Source organism: Hetaerina americana, unplaced genomic scaffold, assembly GCF_022747635.1.
Source record: "Hetaerina americana unplaced genomic scaffold, ioHetAmer1.1.p SCAF_3, whole genome shotgun sequence".
NCBI lineage: Eukaryota > Metazoa > Arthropoda > Insecta > Odonata > Calopterygidae > Hetaerina > Hetaerina americana.
Window position 1 is genome coordinate 45,483,773 of NW_027286874.1, and position 19,071 is coordinate 45,502,843.

General features: G+C 36.3%; 1 protein-coding gene across 1 annotated transcript in view; it reads right to left on the bottom strand.

Moving 5' to 3' along the window:
• The window catches only part of LOC139690019 (uncharacterized), a 290,228-nt gene extending 271,891 nt beyond the window's left edge, over positions 1–18,337 (bottom strand). The window contains exon 1 of the mRNA XM_071587198.1: positions 18,178–18,337. The gene's annotated coding sequence lies outside the window, so the exon portion shown is untranslated. The remainder of the gene's footprint in view (positions 1–18,177) is intronic.
• Positions 18,338–19,071: the final 734 nt, after the last annotated feature.

Here is a 19,071-nt window from a genome sequence, read left to right on the forward strand (position 1 = left end):
TATATTCAACGGATGCAGGCGAGATGCGGTGGAAGTTTTGCCAACACAACTGGTCAGTTACTTCGATGATTCGATACCTCGTTCCAGGTCGCATTCAAATATGACGGATTGAAAACAGCAGTCACAACTTTGAGATTGGAATGATTCCTGTAAATACATCACGAAAAATATAGAAATGCACGATCTACATCAAATTAGTTCAGACTTTGGAAGTCAAAGAGCCACATACTTTTTTGCATTTATATACAGAGCTGAAGTCCACCTTGGAGTGGGTAGTGGGAGGCAGATGCCTGACTAGAGATTCTTTCGAAAAACGGAGGGAGGATAAGCGTTCGGAGGCAAATCCGAAATCCATTTCGATAGCGAACCACGAACGAGTAGATCATATGTTACTACTGCTGGAAAACAAGACAAAACGTATCTTGCCAAAATATGCCTCTGGAGTCATCAAACAAAATCGTTAGACAGTAAATAGTTTCATAAAATAACAAAATATTCAGAAGTTACGATCAAGAAAAATGAGTATAAATTGTCACTGCGAATAAATGAATCAACATAAGTTTTCCATGGATAGCATCGGATACTGCCAGGGAGTGATTTCAACCCTCGCTCTTCAGATTAATCTAAGAACATGATGACTCCTCCAACAACGAACAATACTATTTTAACTGTTAACATGACTGTACGATCTGTGAGATTAAATACAGTCTAAGCTTTAAACAAATCAAGAAAGTGAGAAGAAAAGATGCGATACCTATATCTAATATGAAACTTCAGGAGCTTAAGTTATTTGATTAATTCAAATCTCATGCTTAACTTCGTTAAGTTCGTTGGAACTGTGTAAAATATGCAAATATGAGAATTTGACACTGATGTCTATTCAATTAATAATTTCTCTTATGGTAATATTTGTTCCACCGTTATTTTTATTAAAAAGATCAGAAGTATTTTTAGAAAAATTTGGAAAGGAACTGCCATAATTACCTGACCAACATTGCAACACTATTTCTCGAATACTTTCGGAATCAGGCATGCGAAATGGATTACACAGATTACTGACACTAATGTAAATTTATGAATTCCAGTCACATGAATTTCCAATCGAAGGTGTAATTATGATTAAGGCGGTGCATTTAAAATGTAAGTAAAATCAATCTCTGAGGCCTTCTGACAGTCAATGACACAAATCTAGTCGAACCCGTGCAAATCGCTGCTGTGGAATAATTAGCGGTGACCATATTAACCATAATATTTAACGCTAATGTTGATCTAAAGGGGGTAACGAGGGCTTACAGATCTATTTAAAATTAATCACAGGATGATGCCACAAATACGTTCAAATACTCGTTGGGTTAATTTTCTTGGAATTCATAATCACACTGGGCACATCAACTAACTGGCAGTGCAGATGAAGGAAGTGTTATTTAGATGCGTTAAACTGAGAGCAAGTCACTGATCGAATTCCCGAATCAAGTGACACTGCGGTCAAATCAACGAGTCGAATTTCAAGCAACCGCAGCTCCATGTACAGGACTATGGGGGCCGTGCTGCCGTTGACCGAGACACGGTCAACGACGGCCCTGACGATCAACACGGCATTCATCCTTGATGTGAAATGTGATCTGTAATAAGGTTATGGGAAAATCTGAATTGCCTTCCACACTGGATCTGTAACCACACTGGATATTAATTATACTAAGTTATTAAGTTTCACTTCGACTCTTTCCGTGCTATTTCAACAAAATAGAAAATCAGCGCTCTCCGCCTCAAACATACGTAATGAACAAGAGAAAAATGTAGCAATAATAAGTGTATCTCAAGACCAGGAATACAATCAATAGATATCATCAGTTTTCTCACGAATTTAGAATTAAAAATACTACTGATACTGTGATTCATAGATTTAATTGACTTTGAAATGAAATATAATAATTTTAGTTCAGGGGAAAAAATGTACGTAGATAATCTTACATTGAAATATTGAAGTCAGAGCTCCAGTACTCCCAGAATTTACCACTATATTCATATGCTACAATTATATTTTTCAGCTAAGAAATTTAATTCTTAACTGATAATGTCATTGAGCTCTTAAGAGGATCTAATTATATTATATATTGAAAAATAATTTAACACTACCATTCGGCTAAGAGCTGATATTTTCTGACAATTTAACATTTGACGTAAAGGCAAAACACTTCCGTTCATTCTCCTAAATGGCCTTTCCCGACTATTGAAATATTTTATTGTATCCTAACATTCGCAGAAAAAATACCCTATTTGGGCATTTTTCAACTATAAATTAATGATTTTTTCTGTTTCCAGATCGCACGAATTATTCAATAGTGATTTCTGAAATCAATATCACCTATTTGGGTGCTCAGGTAAAAGATAAAAGGGCAAAATAACACAGCAAAATAACAATCTCAATGCTAATTCGCAACAGCTATTTGAGCGTATTTTCGCTACTTTAGAACACTAAAAGATGATGTGTAGACCCAACTGTATACCTTATTTTCTATTGGTGTGCTTGGAGAAGAGAATATACATGTTATGCATAATTATTTTTAATCAAGTCCATACACGCCTTAAGGATAACATTAAAAAATGTTTGCCAATATGAGTAACACCATTGTTAAAGCGCTTCTGACATACTAATGTGTTTTACATAGGCGGAAACGCTGAGTAAGTAAAAGGATTCACGTATGAAACGGTATTTTTTATTTTGTTGAAGCAACGAACATCTAGCAAGAAAGTACTATCAGACCATTAATGACAAGCGTCGCTGATTTTGGCATCGGTTATTGTCAGCGGGAGTTTTCCTATGATTTTCGCTCAAATACGAAATCTCTAATGAATTTTATAAGATTCAAAATGGAAGTACACCAAAGGAAGAAATTTTGGGTTCTCGAGGATATGCGTTTACGCCGTAAGAAAACATTTTGGATGATATTTTTTGAGCTACTTCAATAAAGAACATTATGCCATGGAATTCCTACAATCGAGAAATAAACTAAGAATTTCTGCTTTCCATTATCCTCGGGGGATCGTCCATTAACCGCGCGACTCCACGTGGAGGCCTGGTTTGGCCCAGAGGGCGGATGACATGGGTGAGAGGGCTATATAGCACATTTCAAACAACACTTTCCCTTATTTTTCGAGCACACCAAATCAGCGATACACCAAACGTGCGTAGTCTTCGCGTTCCCAACGAAGTGGCGAAAGTAATGTTGGACAAGGAGGAAGGGGTTAATCGAGAAAAAGTCACAGAACATCACGAGGAGGGTTCACAATTGTATCAGAAAGCACCGCGCGATGCATCGATGGCAAACCTTCATTCTGTGGAATAAAGGAAACTATCGACTACACGGTCACGCAATACGACTTGGATTCAGGGAGTAGAGAGCAATCTGCAAAATCACGAGAGAATGTTGCAGTCATCCTGACAATTGCGAGTAGATACAAAATGAGAAGAATGGTCCGCAAATAAAAAAGTTTACCACATTCCCAAAACTTTTTCACAACCGACAATATGACAAAACGACCTGTGATGTTGACGGTATTCATGGAAAAAGGACAAAATATATAAAAGCAAATAGAAACTAGATCACATCAAAATGTTATTGCTGTTATTAGATTCACTCATTTTCACGAACGTTCTCTGGGATATCATCGATAACGAATAGGTTTGATGGTCGGGTAAATGGTTTATCGAAAAAGCTGAATATTAAAAAATATGAAAACGCTTAAGTTTTATCTGGATTTCGCAGAAGCAGCGCCAATGTCGTTGCGTGGGCTAACATTCACGCTGCCTTAGCATGAAAACAATTTTTTCTGCAAAATGGCAAAATGCACATATAGAATAAATAATGTTCACCTTAAAAACTACATACCGTTTGCTACAGTTTTTGCAGAAAACCTACGTACAAAAAGTTTCACCAGCCTTTAAGAATCGTTTCAGAATTTGAATCTTTGATCACAAAAAAATACTATTTAATATGAAATGAAGTACTTCGCGTGGAAGGCTCTTTTGAACGACTCCTTACCTTCGGGGAAGTGGCGAGTTGTTCAAGTGTACAAGGGAAACAGAGAAAGATATTTGACAAAAATACTTTACATGATGGCTGTTCACACTTATCTCAATTAAAAATGCCAAGTTGTTTAAATTGATTTTTTCATTTCATCAGTACGTCCAGCCAAAGGCGAGTAAAAAATACAACACTCTACAGTTGGCTTCTGTAGAGACGTTTTCGCTACGAAGGCGTGCATCCACAAACTAACTTTTTTAAGAATACACCCTAAGCCATGGATTAAGCGCTCCTGGACGGATTTTACTCGCTTTTTATTACTATATTATTTTATTTATTACTATATTATTATTTATACCTGTAATGTTTGGCAATCACTTATTTAAGATTGGATATATCAAATCACATTTAAGTTGAACCATTAGAATAAGTCAATATTTTCTTTATTTAATCAAAAGTGTAAGAATTAAATTTGCTAAATACATTTTTTTTTAAATTTAGAACAAAAACTGTACTACCATTACTCTCTGAGCTTGCCCCCTCCTAAACAGACTGTAAAAAGTGACGGAGTTAACCGTCCAACTTGAATTTCGCAAAGAATATCTCTGGTGCCCCTTCTTACTGCTCTGGTTCCACTATGCAATTGAGGGACGTAAATTTCAACGAATTCTGAAACTAAATTAAATGTGCATGGCAAAGAAGAACTAGGATTGGACAAACCTTGGGGAACAATGGACTGGTTATAAACACAGTAAGAGGGAAAATGAAGGGAAGATTCCGCGACAAAGACCAAGAGACAAGTACATAGGGAGAAATACGAATGAGGTAAAAGAGAGAAGCTATGAGGAGATGTGGGAATAAACACTGTGCATATAGAGAAGAATTGAGGGCTGCAGTAAACAAATGTTTTTATTGAAATATTGATGATGATAATGGTTCTAAATACATCGCTTAACATATTTACCTTCATCGCTGTCATTTCGCTTACTTGTCCATACATATCAATCAAAATGTCCTTCCCTAATATTATAATCGCCACGTTGATATTATTACAACTATATTCCAGGGGCTATCAAATCAACCCTGGCTGATTACTGTCGTGGATTGGAGGACCAAAGTCTACACAAAACAATGGATAACTACAGGTTTGTCACGGGTTATTTCTATAATTCAGTCATTTACATGAGAGTTTCTCAAACATTATAGCGCAATTTCTTGCAGTCGAGCCTATTAGCATCTCACTCTCGAAAGGTACCGAAGAAATCCTTGCAACACCCTGGTAGAAAGCATTAATCCTTAATACATGCAAGCAGCTTCACCCAAGTGCTATGCCGAAAAGAACTTTTCCCACGCATGGAAGTTGTGGTACTTGACAAACTTGTTTCGATATGACATTTTGGTGATGTTCCACAAAAATTACGTAATTTTTTACAGCATCATAACTTCTAAAAACGAGAAACAAATACGAACCGCATCTGATATTTCTTGCTCTCCAATAATTACGTATATCTTGGAGAGAAAGAAAGAGCATATATATACACACACGAGCAACTCATTAAGGTAAATGCAGCATAAAAGAGAAATGAGAGAAATAGCCAATGAAGATCTATTTCACTAACCCCTCTCGACTTCAGATGCTTTACCAGCATCTACAATAATAATTTCTAATTGAACGAATAGGATATTGCCAAATTAAGTCAATAACCTTACTTTAGATTAGATTGATACGAGGACAGATAAAGATACGATGATAATATGGAATTTTGGTAACTCTGATTCAGTATTTAGAGGTTCACGTGATGTTTCATGATAAGTCATTTACAGGCAGCAAATTGCGACATTTTATAACGCTCAAAATTATTTTAAATTAATCGTTTTAATTATTAAAGTTAAAAATTCCAAGCATCGATACTTTTACACGACCGAATCGAGAATCTATTTCAAGGAGATGAGCATAGAATTGTTTTAATTCTCGCTATATACAATGCTCTTTCCAATACAATTAAATATTTTTTAAATTAAAATATTTGTAGGTTTGGACTAAGTCAAAATCATACGAGCGGATACTCCGAAGACGTTCTGTGCGCCAGGCAAATATCCTGGAATCTAGTTCTTCCACGAGGTTTCCACGGCAGCTTTTAGGATAGGGACCGTTCTAGTCACAGTTTACATCCTAGGACCAATCAGCACCTGTATCACTTGTGGGCTCTGGCGAACAGCTATTGCGGTGGGATGGACGAATAGGACACAACTGAAGGTCCTGAGAGAGAGGCAATCTTGAGGGAAGTTTGCTTGGGTGTAATTAGGTATATTGTGTTTTCAAGATGTCATGGGGGCGAAAGGCCAAAAGGAGATTGATTAATGAATTTAGAAATATTCCTTTGTTACATAATTCTAAGAATAAACCTTATTAGGGTAAATAAGCATGTGCGGATGTAAACAATACTGGAATACCTTTGAGTCATCGGTCTCAATTACAACCACAGAATCAGTGACAATGAACGCAGTCGTACTCATATCTGTCGTACACCTCCTCACTGCCGAGTTTTTATTTAAATTGGACTGGAATTTATGTAAAAGAAAACCTGCTAAACGTTTCTAATGGCCACACTTGTTAGGTTGACTGAACGATATTATCAAAATATGCTTTAATTAAATGGGATAATCCGTGGAAACTAATATTCCTATGAAATTACCGTGTACTTTTGGTGAATTGAAGTTAAACGATACACAACCCACTTTACGCAAAATCTTTTCTATATTAACTCCATATCACAGTATTTGATGCACGCAAAAACGCAATATCCATGATTGATTATTTCGCAAGAAAATTTGAACGGAAAATTATCCTCAAAATAAATTAAATGTAGAAAAATGGTCAATCTGCGATTAGCAGGTTTGGAATAGCGCCTATACCAACATACGTACATGTCGTAGTCAAGCACTTTCACCACCGAGTCCCGACAATTTATAGAATTTTTTGATAGCCGCAGAAAAGTGTCATTAAATTACAACTTTTAACTTTATATATTTGGTCCCCTTTCTATTCTATCCCAATATTACTTTGTTTTTATACTCATCTTAAGCAAATTACTTTAGCATTCTTCGAAGCAAAAAAAATCACATCCATAGAAAAATCAGCCGAAACATACAAACAAGTCAGCATCCAAACCAACGTGACCCATGACTTTCAGTGCGTTCTGAAGAGAGCGAAGAATGAGCGACGAGAAAGTATTGAAAGGTGCTGTGCCCTGTGAGTAAAATGCCATGACTCAAAGACCTAAGGGCGTCGACCCCTCGTTCTTTCTGTTCATTAAGAGCCCATCAGGGAGCGTGGACACATGAGAACCATGAGGATGCCAGGGAACTAATAATGCTCTCAACGTCGTCGATGTTGAGAGGGAAATATTAAAATACGTCGACGCATACCAGATAGGACTTAAGTCGCATTTGCCAAAACCGATGCGATCGATCATCCAAGACAGCCAAAACTCAGGAGCTAACAGAGACGAATAGCAATCGCAAAAAAGTCATCGGCGTAAAATTCAAAATGGCTATGATAGCATTGCGACACAAGCCAAACGCCCACGAAATTTTAAATGACCGAAGTGAAACCTCCAAAATTAATGATTCGGCGGCACCAGCACACAATGTTGATTTCAGGACAAGCCATTCCATTTAATACCACTGAAAGATACGAAAGAAATATACCGAAACCAGGGATATTAACTATGTCGAGAGTTCATTACATGGGTGGTAGTTAAGTATGTCTACCACAGTAAACACGCAAAAGTATCGTAAATATAAGAATTTACAGATGACAAAAGAAATAAGGTAACATACAGGAAGGAGTGTGATACCCAATTAATAAATGAATTGATACATTGAAAAAAGGGAAATTCGAATAAAGAACAAGGAAAGTTTTTTCAACATGGATTTGGAGACTTCAAAACGAATTTGTAAAGCAACGGAAGAAACGAGGAAGAGCTCACAAGACAAGTAGGGGGATAAGACATTTTAAAACGCCATCTGGGAAAGAGGTTGAGTTGAATTGTGCATCGCGGAAGACAATGAATTCTTAAGGAGTCAAAGGAAAGGCAAAACTAAGGGAACACCTGAAAGTGAAATGCCAAGAAAGAGGTATTTGAGAAACAACACTAGTACCGTTGACATTTTAAGGGGAGAATGGTAGACTTTTCCGGGATGAGAAAAGAGAAATTTGGAAAATGACATGCCAACAAATTCTATCAATCTCATTGAGATAAAAAGATTAAATAACTCTATTCGTGCCAAGAAATTCTAAGTAATAATTTATAGCAGACTAGTTGTTAATATCATTAAATGGATTGGACCAATGGGCTGTTTCGTAGGTCAACAGACGGTACAATACTCGTATACTCTCCCATCACCCGTACTTTACACATATTCACTCTTTTCTTCATCATTACAACAATACTTAATATATATATATATATATATATATATATATATATATATATATATTTTCGAAAAGGTAAAATGTCTTCAGAATTATTTTACACCATTATATCAAAATGAACCTAGAAAATATTTCCTGAAGTAATTTAAATTAACAACTAAATAGAAATTACTTTAAACCTTTAATCTTCATTCTGCAATAATCTCAAACGTTCGATTAAATAACAAAATGAAAATGAAATGGTTTCTGATATTAATTTATTGCGTAATATTATCTTATTGCCATTGAATGAGAGGAGAGGTGAAAAATCAATATTATTCGAATTTATGTTAGCAATCACAATCGTATTTTAGGTCACATAAAACACCGAATAGTGGGTAAAGGTTTAAAAAATTCGAACGAATTTTCTGGAGTAACAAATATAAATAACAATCGCGTGAGTTATATTACACTGAGAGGCATGGCCCCGGAGAAAACCGAGCATGGAGAGGGTAGAAGTCATGTCCACTGCCTCCTCTCTCCACTTCCTGCCGATTTTTTCCTCGCCTCCTAGTTGAGCTCCTTCCATTGTTTCGGCGAGGTCATGCAAGAGGCAAACGGAGGGCGAATGACTTCGAGGCTGGAAACAACCACCATTCTCGAGAATCCCACCTGACAGTGACGTCTTCGAACCCTGCCACGGATAAGACTTTGCACTCGCGCAAGCAAAGCGCTAGTGAACCGCCTGCCTATGACCCACGAAGGCGGTGGGGGAGAGTAGCGCCAAAGCAGTGCTTGTTACGAACGTAATATTACCCCTTTTCAGAGACGAAGACGGCCTCACGAGAGGAGGATGCGACATGTGATATGCGCGTTTGGTCCACCATCCTCCGATCATGCAATGCGCTCTTTTATATTCCAAGCAAACTATTACCAGTCTACGGGTATAACTTTTCGCTGTCCTAGGAAATTTCAATGACTACTACATATATTATAGGTTACATAGAGATGGAATTAGAAAGTCCAAAAAATACGAAAATACTTTCATTAAATGAATTAAAAAATCAAAAGCAATTATAGGTCCCGTTTCGTAAGATTTTCTGGTAACATACTGACTTACTCATGATTTGCGGACCTATCATTCAAGGAGGATATGATGACGTTTATGAGCATTTTAAAAGAAATCAAAGCGGATAGTACATACTAAAGACATCCCAAATAAAGCAGTAATCTAAAGCTAGCCACATATCCAATCCTAGGGTTGGTTTTATAAGCGAGGGTAGAGCTCACTTCGGACTAAACCCTATTTAATTTTTACATATTACCCCGCAAGCCTCCACTAGGGTGTGTGGCAGGGAATGATTACGCACCAGACTACTTTTGGATGAGAAGCACCACCCACAGCCATCACGACCTCTGAAGATATTTTTTTGTTGAGCGACATTTTTAATTAGGCATGTTCGTGATGTTGCATTAAAATTGTAATTAACTTAACTTTGCTGGTATTTTTAGTAAAACATTTCTGTTTCCAAGAGTCTATATGTGCCTACTAATGCAATAAAATAATTCGAATGCATGAACCATTTTCTATGTTTATTAAAGTAAGAATCTGTAGTACGGCCTGTTGTTAGACAAAGGTTGTACACCACCGCTCAGAGTCGTGGGAAATTCACAATTCGGCTTGAACGTTCCAGTTTCTTTCTTCGTGGCTTCCCAGGAAGATTTGATTCTCGAAAATCAACACAACTTTCGATTTTAACAATGATTTTGAGGGAGCCCGGAGGTAACTTCAACCTGGTATCACACGGTAAATCCTTGCTCCACTATAGGTTTTTATAAAATTAGTGTGCTATAGAAAAAATTTTGCCATTCAAGTTCCGCGGCAACCGATCGGTTCATCATGAGTTTTGCGTTTAAGGGAGGTTTTGGATAGACACAGACCATATGACGGTACAACGAAACACTTCTTCGCCTCTCCTACAAAACACAAACTGACATTCCACATTACAACAAACCCCTCGCCAATTCCGCATACTCCCTTAGCATGAATACTCAATTTCTTATTCTCAAGCACGAAACTCTCAACTCGTCCCGTCAAATTTTCTTCCATAAACTATACATTGCATAATATCACGGGAATGAGTATTCAGCTTATTATAAAGGATTTAAGAATGTTAAATGAACTTCGTGTAAATTATTTTAACTCCTGGCAACAGGAAATAACTGTTTCAAATCAAGTTTTCAACGGATCTTTTGGCCTAATGCAGGAACCACAAAGTACCATTGGTTTACGCTTCGAAAACACAAAAGCAATGCCATCCGTAATTGTTAATACTTGAGGGGAGGTCATCAGGTGTAGGAATTATAATTACACCTGAGAAACCCTCTTCTGAGAAAAGGGGGTAGAAATACGGAATCCGTCAAGGATTCCATAATAAATAACCAAAATCAAATCTTTCGCACCGAATGATTTTTCTCGCCATTTTACTTATAAGGAAAATATTTCTTTCCAGTCCTCGTTCCTCCGGCAAATTTAGGTTCGAAAATGAAAGAAGAGAGGCATTACGTCGTTTTAGAGAATTTTTCATTTATCAAGCGTACAGTACTATACGGGATGGAGACACGAAGAGACAAAACTTGTTTCCACAGAATACGCAGCAGGTAATGTTCATCACGGGAGAGAAGGGGCTCAAATAAAGAAAATAAGGAATGTTTATAATTATTTTTTGAAAAGAAGCCCCTTTTAATAAACGAGACACATTGGAACTGCCTGCGAACATAGTATTTGAATGCTAGAAAGCTAAAACGCAAAGCCTGCTTGTGATGCCATCGGAACAACCATCAACAGAGGCTATATTTTCATCCAAAGACACTCGCCAAATAAACTTGCTGAACCAATGAAAATGCTACTTTAGAGCAGACAGAAATGGAAAATGTTTTGAAAAATCAAACATTCCTCCAATTTTTCTAAGTTCAACAACGGATTCATGCAGATCATATCGGAACGACATCTTCACCGCGCAAAACAAAATTTATCGCCCTCGAATAGACCGCCGGCGCCGAGCTAATACCCGACGGAAGACTACGATGAAACCTAGGGAGACTCGACGAAGGAGAAAAACGCGCTCGCTAACCAGATCGATACATTACGCGGTAATATTTCAGCTTGAAAGTTATCCCCCCACCCGGCCCCTCCTATGCCATCTCTCTCGCTTCGTACTACTCCCTCCCTCCCCACGTTACACCTCAAACCGCCTCACACCCATGCCTCTTCCCTTTCCCTCGCGACTCTAAAAGTCCCCGAGCTGAGGATGACACTTGGCTTCGCGGCCACTGGATAACGCCGAGAGCCCTCCCCTCTCCCCAACTACCCCTCCCTCGTTCATTCACGCTTTCCTGCCCCCCATATCCAGCCAACACAAAAACCGCACGCCCCTCCGCCTCTCTATCGCCGTCCCTTCGCGCGTTTTCGTCCTTTTTCCTGAGGGGTTTCCGCGGGGGGAGGGGAGAGATAGGATATGGCTGCCTGGAACGGGAATATTCGGGAACTTCCTTACAGCGGTGGCAGGGGAAACGTGGGGGGGGGGGGGGGTTGAGCGAGAGTCGGAAGGAGGGATGGGGGAAGAGCCGGAGACAAATCCCGAAATTTTGCATTGATTTGCTCCTGTAGCTGGAGTTGCCAACCACACGCCATACACATTGCCACTTTGCAGGGCGACGAAGACTGGTAATTACATATTCGGGCGTTTCAATTGGTTTTTCAGAAGTGGATCCGACGAGTAAACTCGAAAAGTCAACTGGTCAACCATTTTTTTTAAATCAACAGAGTTTTTTGATGGTGTGTTGGCATTAATTCCAAACCATGAAGTCGTTACTGTACCGCTACAATTAAGCCTCTTAAGAAAAACCATTAAAATCTAGGGATCTCAATGAGATATGGGGATCTGGGAGCAAATATGCATTAGATATACACTATTTTTTCCCATTAATCGGGTTGGAAACGCAGAAAATTAAAATAATAACAATTGTGCCTAATTTTTCGGTAGTGTCTTCTGTGCCTTAATTACGCCTTCACTGAATAAATGGTGGCATATGGAAAAATGCCTAGAGTGGTAAAGTTTCGGTAAGTCTGTAAAATGTTTACCAAATGTTCATAAAATGCGTTAACAATAATAATACCAAAAGAGAAAACTGCAGAATATAATTAAAAACCAACCAAAATATTCCGTTGGATCATTTGTCCATTTATGCAAAAAATTAGGTAGTGAAATCCTACCAAACTTCCTAACTAATTTTTATACAATACATTATACAGTCACGCACAAACAATATTTCAATAAAATTCAGACCATGCATCACTCCACACATAACATTTCATAATATACAAATTGAAGAGGTTATGCACAATCTAATTACTGCAGTATTTTTCTCCTGCAGAAATTTATTCAAAGCAATGCCATACAAGGAGTGAATTGCCTCCATTAATTTCTTCTTTAACCACTAAAAATTATTAAAACTTATCATATACTGCATTATAACTTCAGTCATGGCCATGAGTAACCATAATTGTTCTCAACAAATTTACCATGCTACTTGTGAGGAGTAACACACGATGTTGTTGGATAGACTAGATATAATTTTTATCTGTGTTCTAATATGGTCTCAACTGTCATGTGGCTGTATTAATTTTAAGTTTCAATATTTTTACAAGCCATCAACAACATACCTGCCATCTACCAACTACCTCAGGAAATAGGATTACATAGTTTGAAGGTTTTCAATGACCATTTACAAGTAATCCACTTGGCATAACACTTTGCCCCACTGACAGTTAAGAGACCCAAGTTTTATAAATAAAGGCAAATGTGGTACTCCCGCCAATGGCATCAAATAAAATGAATGAATATTTTAATTCACTTAACAAATACATGCATCTTTCATTATAGATAACAGAATTTACACTAATTAGGGAAGTAAAAACAATTCAACATTTAAGTTAAAACCACGTTCAAACTGGAAAATGCAAGTAAATGCATAAAAACGATGAGCAACAAAGAGGAACAACAAAAGAAACCAATTGGTTTAATTTACCCCTTCCTATTGCTTCCAGTAGTTACAAAAATAATTCAAAGCAACTAATTTTCTTTTGATGCATAGAATTTAGCGCTTCAATTTAGGACTAGGGAGGAGTGATTGGCTATAGACCCAGACAATTATATCCCTATTCTTGTTTGTAGGTCCCAACTCAAGGAGGTATAACAGGGTTTACAAAAATTCAATCTATTGCCTTCCATTACCTCTTAACTTTTGATTGGTGAACTCACCAAGTATTGAAAATCATCTGTAAAGTGTTATGCATAAATAAGGACCCCAGGGACCTATGCCTGAGCATACAATTATACTATTACCAGTTTACTCTCCACCCATCAAAATGTTTTCTGAGTCTGTTTTCAATTATTATTAATTATTACAAACCATATACTGGCCAAGAAAGTTTTTTGGTGGATCCCCTACCTAAGCATTGCTATATTTCTAAGCCCCACCTAATATGGCAAAAATACTCGATTTCTTGTAAAACCTGGATTAAAATTAACCATCCTTTAAAAATCCACATACTTCCTGTACTCCAATTCTCCAATGCCTACACTAAGCTTTCCATGTAAACCCAACAAGTTCCGCGATATCAGAGTGTTCAGCCTCCCATTATATCTCCACGTGCTCTGCATAACTTTTTCCTGCCTTCTTTGAACTTCTACCAACAACATTCTCTTCTCCCCCAACATGCCAAGAACCTATTCTGCTTTTCTTGGCATCCTCCGCCATACCCTCATCTCAAAAGCCTCCAATCTACACTTGTCACCATGCCTCAAAGATAAAGTTCTTCAGTCATGCAATACTATAATCCACGTTAAAGTTTTCACTAGTCTTCTCTTTACATCTCTACTTTTTCCATTATAATGCCCAAAATAATACAAAAGAGACCACATATATTTGTGATTAACACAAAAATGTGCTGCTTACACTATTTATACAATTGCCTGGATGCATGTATTAAAACCAGTGCATGGCCAGAGAGTGACTTATTAGAACAATATTTAGTTTTTCAGAAGAAATTTTGAAACAAATATTGCAGCATATGCTCTTCTTCGTCAACTGCTTTGTTACATCATAACAGTAAAAATATTATGATCCAATGTAGCATTCTGATGATGTAAGGCACTTAAGGTAAATAACTTCATTTAAATGACAGAAGCCAAAGTAATATTTTAACTAATATTTTAACACAGGGATGTGTAGTAAAAAAATTCAAAAACTGCACATAAACTGAAAATCAAAATTAAGTTCTGGTGGGTGAAAACTCTTTGTGAATCATTATATTGACCTGAAGTTCATATACAAAGTCAACATACTCAAATCCATAAATTTGCAATTGCCATTCATGATCCTACCCCTCATAAATATTTGTGTGTTTCTATGGCACATTGACATTCTATTAAGTTCCACTCCTGAGTCTTAAGCAAGATTGCTTTCTCATAAAATGCATCCCACCATCTTTGCTTATATATGAAGTTGATAAAGAGTATGCATTATTACTTGCTACACAGATTATGTGTAATATCCTGGAGAGCTTTACTGCTATCCAGCAAAGAAGTGAAATCTTAACATCAACAAAAATATATGCTTTATACTAAATATTCATGCCTGAGAATGGATTTTAATGAATTTTCGATAAAACTAACAAAAAAAGAATTCTAATTTTTAGATTTTTTTATGCGCGAACTTAAGTCACTCAGTGAAGGACATGCTTAATTAATGGCAAGATAAAGACCCTTTGAAAATGTGATAAGGGAGTTAAATTAATCCGCAGAGATCTATAAATGCATAATCAGCACATTACATGGTCATTTTTACAAATAACATGCTAATGATGAAGTTAGATAGTGGGAGGTTTGGAACTTTTATAGATGAGCAACAATGTTCTATGGAAGCACTTTAATTAACATATACCCAATGAACCACTTTATATCTCTATATCTATCAGCAACAAAATATTACTTAAAAAGAAATTTGACAGGCAAAAAAGAATGAAAAAGTTGCATGTCACATGAAATCAACAATTTTTTCAATAAGTATATTAAAAGTAAGTTTTATATGTTGCCCTAGTTAATGTTGCCATTTAATTGCTGAATAAACCATCAAACCATGTTAAAAGACAATTAAATATAGATGCTCAGTGAGATTTAAAACGAAAAAGCTTTTAATAAGTTGACACCTAACATTGGACACTATATTATCCAAAGTAATAACACTAATCTGAGATGCATAAACATTTCTATTAACCCTATTTCTTTTGATAAACTCAGAAATTAACAATGTTTGTACAACATATGATTTTGCTACAAGAAAAGTAAGAAATACAATTTGAACCACCTTATTATAAACTTATATTTTTTATTACAATTTTCTTATCCCTAATTCAGTTGAATAATATAAACAATTATCCACATTAGTACAGGCACATTGAAGCAACCTAAATCATTAATTGTCCAGGTGGTCATGTGTAATAGAAATCACTGGCTAATCTATTCAACAACACCATTTAATTACAATTGGTAGTAACAGCTATCATTGCTATAAAGCATACATACTTATCAGCTCAAATTACTTAATCCCATAACAACCACACATGCTACTGGCAGGGTTCAGAGATTCAACATATCTGTCTACCAATATGTATACCAACAAACTAACAAAAAGAAACAAATTTCACTGTTTATTCACAAGGAACTACCGAGGTATAAATGCTTACTGAACTTCACTTTAAATGCCACAGATTTCAAATTCCATTACCTCACTTCACAATTATGAGGAAAAATTCAAGAAAATAAGGCTAACATAGGACAAAGAATAATGCAGTTACTAATACTCCTGAAGGTCAGATTTCCCAGGTGGATTAGTAAAAAACTTATTTTTATTCATAAGTCCACATTCAAAATCACTTTCCTCGCGAATGGATATTCTTGTTGTGGTGACAGTATTTGTGCTTCATCTTAATAAAAGTGCAAATCTAATTATTCATTTAAATAACTTAAATAACATTTAAAATTCTTTCATCCAAATATAATTAAAAATTGAAAACAACGGAATAGAATTTTCATGAACCCATGCTACAAATCGTTTACCAATGCTTTGGCAATCAATTTGTACCATCACAAAACATTATTACTCATTATCGTTTCCTCAAAATTAGCTATCCTGGAATGACCATCAAAATCGTGGGTTAAAACATAACACCGATGAGATTTTGGACCTGTACAATACACTAGCCCTTACCCACGAAACAAAGCACAATACAACGGTACTACGATGCCAAAATAATAATTGGAATCAATGTATGGCAATAAAAAATGCATAATGTTCAAATTTTAAATGGTATAGCAATTATTAATTGCAAACTAATAATTGATGTGGCCAATTTTCTAATTTTGTTGCCAAAATCAATGTGCATCGATCAATGATCTATTAATCCACTGTAAAGAGTTATAGACAAAATATTTAATACAACGATAGGTGTATCAACAAAATGTCTCACTCATGAAGTATTGGCAGGATTATTCCATGTTGTTTGCTTCCGTACAAACGATTTTGAATTAATAAAACCGGCTGAACAATCTACTATGTAGATGTAAAGAAAATATTCAAAACAAGAAAACAAAAACATACATTCCATATTATGTTCAAATAAATTCCAGAATATTAAAGCAAGAAAACAATACACAAATCACAGGTAAGACAGGAATAATATACTGAGCGCCGTATTGCTACTATTTATAAACTACTGCTTTAAATATAAACATGATTTATGTAAAACATCTAATAAGAACTTGACAGTCTACCTACAAGTCACATCAATATATCGTTCGTCCACCTAGCGGGGGCAAAAAATTTAAGGATATTAATAACAAAAGTACTATTTCTCTTTTATATAAGGCAAACTCCAAAGCAACAATTTGAGGTAGAGTACAACGTGAGGAAGGTACTCAGGTTATGTCAACAAAACGTCTAGCAAGGGCACGTCACTGATGAATGTTTAATAATTCATTGGGAAACAAAGGTTAGCGGCGAAAAATTCGAAATTTCTGCAATAACTACTATACTCTAAGACAATGAAACACTACGCAACAGAAAAGGCGATGGAAGTACTAAAATATTCCCGAACGAGAAGAGCATTTGATATGGAATAGCAACTTGTTTCAGTCATATACCACGAAGAGTAATACATTGATGCAAAATAACATAAGTTAAATCCATTGCAGCTTCTCCTAAAGCTAACGATTCTCCTGACTCAGACCACTCAGGTAATTATAGGCGAAGTTTTTTTGATATCAGCGCACCCCAAAACACACCAAAAACATTCGTTATTGAGACGACTAAAAACAATCTTGGTCGAAGAAAGAGGGTTGCAATAGCTTTAGCATTTTTAAAGTCAATAGTAATGTTCCAAAAGTCAAAGAACCTGGATGCCATTAAATCTATCACTGCATAGACGCTAGAATCCGTATTAATGAAGTAGGGTGCGGACAAGAAAGATAAAACATACAAAACATTTTGTCAAACGAAATGACTAAATATCAATATAAAAACACAACTCCCATAAATAGTGCTACACTCATCCCTATCAATGAATGGCAGTGTTATTCATCTTTGTTCGAACCACAAAAAGTGTAAACTTACCTGCTCTCCCAAGCTTGACTTATGCGTTGTTAGCAGTAGTTAATCCTTGGTAATTTCACAATAGTTCATTGCGATACAATTATATATCCCGAGAACACTCATTTGTCTAAGCTGAATTCACAAATTTTTTAAACATCCATCACAATCACGAAATCTGAACGACGAATGTACTTCCCGCACACGAAGTAATGCTTGGCTGCATTTCATTCCTTCAGGCAGTTCCCGCTAGCTGTCGCGATTATTAAAACCGGGTTGAACTTGTTTACGTATAAACAGCCATCCATTTTGCCGTAGTATTATGAGACGCTGGATATGTTGTCCGAGAGAATGTCATTTAAGTTCGCTAAATAATCCGCGGCCGGGTGTAAACGCATATCAAGGTAATTGCTCGTGATTGGCAGGCGTTTCTTACTTACAAAATTATTTTTCTCATTAGTATATGCTAGATGCCGGTCACGTAACCTATGAAGAATGCAACAGTAATTGCCTGGTTATGAAAAATAGTTCAGTTCATAACTATTTTTTTCTTTTTCAAAAGCAGTTGTGGATCAACCTTACTTCCAGAAGCTCCGTGTATTCTTCCCTGTGTATGAATTAAATGTTTTCCAAAAGATTAAAAAGCGCACCCGGTAATCAGCATGTATTTTTTCTTTAATCCTCCAAGTACATAACATACACTTCTATGGTATAAAATCTTCTCACAGGCAAAAGTCTTAATTTATTAAACTGCCAAGAGAATAAGAAGGTAAAAGCAGTAAAATACTGAAACAATAGTTCTTTGTGAATTATATACCTGCGGCGCAGCTGCTTTCATTAATCCTGATACGTCTGGCTCTTTCTCGATGTCCCGACATTGTATCTAGATGAAAAAATGAGAACAATGAGAGACTTTCA